Below are 5,536 nucleotides of genomic sequence, written 5' to 3' on the forward strand. Positions count from 1 at the left end.
CCCCTCTGCTAGGATTACTGCTTTTACATATAACATATAATAGGGTTATCTGTCCTAAGCAGGCTTAAGATGGTATGAAGGTATTTATATAAACTCAACTATTTGCATTTTTGCTCATGGCGGGGAAAAAATGGAATGAACTATGTGGAGAGGTCAACTATGTCTCATTATGGTAAGTCCGTTCTTGTCTGACATATTATGCACTTCTCTAGCAAATATATAAAATAAGCCTAACTTATTAAATCATTCCAAGACTGGAGAGTATACACTTTCATCAGTGAACCTGGGTGGTCAAGCAAACCTGCAATGGATCTGGTCCAGGATTTAAAACATTTGGTAACAAATAGCAAATGACTTTGAAGAAATCAATTGCAGGTTTGTTGGATCACCCAGCTTCACTGATGAAAGTGTATCCTCTCCAGCCTTGGAGAGCTTTAATAAATCAGGCCCAATCATTCATATTAGTCCCTTTCTGTGGTGTATCTGCCACTCTGATGAACCCATACAACCCACTTTTGGAGAGACCCCTAATGACTTAATGGTATATTCTTTGATTGTGGGTGGAAAGCCCATACAAACATTGAGGATCATCCAAGCAAGTAAACATCAATTTATAAAATCATAATACATGTGTTATTTTTAGTGATGTGTTTTGTTCTCTATTATAATAACTCAGAGGTAGACAAGATTGCACTGCTTTTGCTTAAAATAAATTCTGGTACCTTTGTTTGGTAACTGCCATCAGTGGGTTGGAATAGTCCTCCTTAGGAAAAGAATCAGCAGGATTTGGTTACAAAAAAGGGACAGCCCCTCAAATTGGGGACAGTTAGATACATTTCTATATAATGACAGGTAGCTCACAACAAAGGGCTCATTTAGCTTACTATCTATGTGTATAGTTTCTACAAAAATACCTTCTGAAACATGCTCATAATATATTGTACTAACTGAGCTGCTTAAGTATACGTTGATTTGGCAGAGATCTTGGTGAGTAAAAGTCAGCAGTATTTCCATGTCTATTACGTAGAGCATGTGTGAGGAACATTAGCGCAAATATCTTCATGTTAGATTTTAATTAATCAGATCCTGCAATTCAAAGTCACATCAAGTGCTTGCAATAATGAACAGGACATTTTAATTGATCGCAAATGAGTATAAACAAACTCTTGATTCAAACTACAAAACTGAGACGCATAACTGAAAACGTAGGCGAGCAGGAGGAAAACCAAGGTAAAGGAAACCTGACAGATCAGGAACATGGGAGCTGTCACTGCCTACTTATTTTTAAAGAAGCTTTATCGAAAGAAAACTTTTGATGAAAATACATGAACTGCTATTGTCTTGCTTTCAAATGCCAGTTTCTGGCCTCTGATTCTAAAGCTTTTAAAGTCACTGATCAACATCAAACATGGAATAATTAGAAATAGAGTGAATTCTGAGTTCTTGATCCACATCTTTGTTCCAAGCTAACAACTGAATTCTTATAGCTAGAGGATCAGCATGACGGAAAAGAGAAGTAAGCAGCAATGGTTCATTAATATTTCTTATCAGTTTCTTTTGTGGATAAAGCAGAAATTATTTCATTATTGGTAAGAAAGACACAACCTAAAAAGCCTAATTGCAACCAAAACATTCTTTTAGTTTTCAATGCTGTCTATGAAGCTTTTTGGGAGATCTCCCCTCACCACCTGTCATTTGGAGTGCAGTATAAAAAATAATAGAACGGGGTCTATGGGGGAGAAAGTTATCAAAAGCAATAGAAAGATTGTCAAATATTTCCATAAAAATGTTTGTATCTCTCTCCTCATTGGAGATATATTCCATCGTTCCCTCTCACTAAAATCAAAGGAAAATCTTAGTAATATATTTTTAATAGTATGAATGAATGAAAATTCATGTTTACCCAAGGACTCATGTGTAAAACTGACACTGAAGGCTCAACAGTTGTTTTAGATAGAAGTTTCAAGATCTCCATTTTGTTCTCTATCTTTAATTTCTTATTGCATGAAAAGCATTGCAGAGAAACAAACATAGTTCTTTATTTGTAAAGGGCTACTCTGCACATATTAGGTTCAATATTCAATATTTGGCACATACCAAATGTATCCAATTCAAATATTTTTGCAATGCTTCATTAAAGAAACCTGATACATCATCTAAACCCTTCAATGGAGCATGCTAGGCAGTGTGCATTCATTTTAGGACAATACTTTTTGCCCATAGCAGCAGCTAAGCAGTCCCCTTGCTATTTGAATAGGAGTATTCCTTCTACCTTTCTGCTGCCAATGACTCTGGATCAGACACAGTGGGATATCTTCTGAGATCATGGACCCTGTAAATCCAAGTATCAATTACTAAAAAATAATTAACATTTGTGCATCTTTTTTACAATTTCACTGAACTGCATGCACAACAAACTGGTTGGAGGCATTTCCAAACTGGGTAACTAGGGAGGGGGTCATAAGTACCCCATTATGTTGCCACCATTCTTATCTGGGCTATTTGATCCATCAACATCAGGCACCAGTGGTTTTTGAGAAAACTTCAATTTGAATCATCTTACCCAGTGGGTGTGCAAATGCTTTTGGTGAATGTTGCTATTAACAAATATGCCAGTTTATTCATTTGCCAGGGCCATGCTTTTCAACAGTTTTATCATTATCTCTCTTTAATTAACAGCATTGCGTACTATATTAGTGCTATATAAATACTGTATAATAATAATATTTATAATAATAATAATAGTAATAATCATTTACACGACAAAAAAAACCATCAGAAAGGAGCAGCAATGGCGCAGTTGCCTCCTCTCTTATTACACTGATACCGTCCTACAGACTCCTTAGCACTGAGAGAGAATGATGCTTTGAAGGGCGAGCCAAAGAGCCCAGAGCCAGGCAGAATTTGGCTAGGGTGCTGTAAAATACAGTCTCTCTTCTAATCACATTAAACTAGAGAGTAGTTAGAAAAATAAGGGAATGTTGGGCAAATTTCACATTCACTGAATGATAAAATAAACAAAAGATAAATAAACCCACTGTAAGTAAATGTGCATATTATAATATTGGCCAAAAAGTGTGAATCTTAGTGGTAATAGGTATGTTATTCTTTGCTGCAAATGTTGATAAATGGACCCCTTAGTATAATTTCACATTTATTCTAAATAATTAATTTGTCAACCCCGCTACAATAAAATAAATAATTTTAAATGAAATACATATTTACCTTTGGCAAACAAAGTAATTGACTGGCAAAATATTTGTAATATTTTTTCTGTTATGATTTTGCTCTTTTTGATTTATATTTAGTAAAAATAAACTATGAATTCCCTTTGAATTTCCTTTTGAATACAGTTTGTATTGCTCGCTGATGGGTAAACTACAAAGGTAATTTTAATCTATTGCTGCTGAACAACCTAATATTTATATATTATATTATTATTATAACCTATTATTGCAATAACCTCATTTCCAAACCATTTATTATAGGTGATTTCCAGCAAAAGGTTACATTTTCATCAAATATGGAAAAATGTACCTGATTAAGCACCTTACCTCCAAAAAGGCTTGAGCCGCCTTCTGACACCTAGATGAAAATAGTGTTAAATTGTAGCATTACAAATAAGTGGATGGCTGTTTCTGGCCCCCTAAAAGCTTTCTCTTTGATAAAGTAATATGATTTCTATGGTATAGATCTGTGTTTATCAACCAAGGTTCTTTAGAGCCCTCCAGAGGTTGGTAGGGGCTCCATGAGCAATGAGCAATCTGTGGCTCACAGATCAGTTTAGGTGACCCCCAATGGTCTTTTTGGCTCTCTGTAAAGGTGAAATTCTTCCCATTACCCATAAATGTAGAAGGCATGCTTCCTACTGACCACCGCACTAATATTGGTTGTAGATAAAGTATTTATAGCAAGGGTTCCCTAAGGACATTTTCAAGAGGTTCACCTATGTTAAAACAGGTTGGGAACCACTGGTATAGATATTCAAAATTTAGATATGGATAAATAGTAAGCAAGTTTTAAAACACAATGATGTAGCTGTAGACGTTGTGGGGCAATTAATCCTCAAAGATCACAAGAGCTAGAGTTAAGCTGTTCAACTCAGAAAATCTTCACCACTGCAACACTTTTACATCTTTCCCTGTCAGTCATATATTAATCTATTTCTGATCCCGATTTTCTTTAAGCTCCTAGGTATGTTAAATTACTGAAATGTCACATACATATTACATATTGTGATGGTACTCATTTTTTTGCATATCCAATCATGGTTGATTATTGCTTGATAATGGTATTATGGAAACTAGTGCAATGTCATTATTGGAATGTCACTAAAATTATTGTATGATTGGAACACATATCCTAGGTAACAGAGTCTACCAATGCCCCTGGGCTGAGACTTCCAACACAATAGAATCAATATGTATAAAATAAGTGGTGGTATAGCAGTGGTGCCATCATATTGACTCCACTCTATCCCAGTTTTCTGCACTGCACACCCCTCTGTCACCTTCTCAGGTCACCTTCCTGGAAATCCCACTATTCATTCTATGGCAGATCGCTCCACTTGCTTGTCTTCACTTCACATATATCTCTATGTCATCCCTCAAAATATCCCTCTCACCTCCTCATACAGTGCTTGTCAGATTCCTCATGGACCAGCTGGACCCCAAGTGCTGTATACACACTACATTCAGTACTCACATACCTCATGGGCTTACCCCCTTATAGCGGCATTCCCCATTTGACTACATTAATCTGTCATGATCTACTAATGGCTGAAGGTTTGCCCACTCCGTGTCCACTCTGCAGCCTCATGGTTTCTGGTGGTGGTGTCTGATATTTTGGGAAGGACTGAAGTAGCCAAAAAATGTATGAGCACACACACTCAAACAATATACATATTTACAATACTAATTTGTATTGCCTGGGGTCTATATAGATAAATGGAGCATGTGAAATCCATATAACATTTGTGTGCTATTATCCTAATGATTACAGAATAACAGCATAGAGTGTACTCTATAACAATGCATCCTACGGTCTCAGCAGTGCAATCTTCTATCTTCATATATTGATCGGAAACAATGCAAGCAGACAAGTAGTGGAAAAACTGCGGAAGGCAAATATATCTGACAGTCTCACGCGGAATAAACACCTTCCCAACACAGAAACATTTTATGTCATAGTCCATAATCCAGGTGCCTCAGAGGATGTAGGGCTGAATATGATTTAGGTATGTGGTAGAAATGATGGTAATTCTGTACAGTGAGCTAAACATGTTGTCAGGACTATTAAATATCACCAGAGATCCTTAGCTCTTGTTACTTAGTAGCATATATTCTCAAATCCCATGGACCATGAATTTATCTTTATTCTAATTTGCTGTGCTAAACATCATTGTATGACCTAGTCAACCAAATCCTGTATATGGTAATTAAAAAAATGTAAAACCAGCATCCTTTTTATCGTTGACTATAGTTTGGTATGGTATAGTATTTTCTGCAGTTTACATAAAACTAAAGTATGGGGAAAA

The sequence above is a fragment of the Pyxicephalus adspersus genome, chromosome 1, assembly GCF_032062135.1.
Source record: "Pyxicephalus adspersus chromosome 1, UCB_Pads_2.0, whole genome shotgun sequence".
NCBI lineage: Eukaryota > Metazoa > Chordata > Amphibia > Anura > Pyxicephalidae > Pyxicephalus > Pyxicephalus adspersus.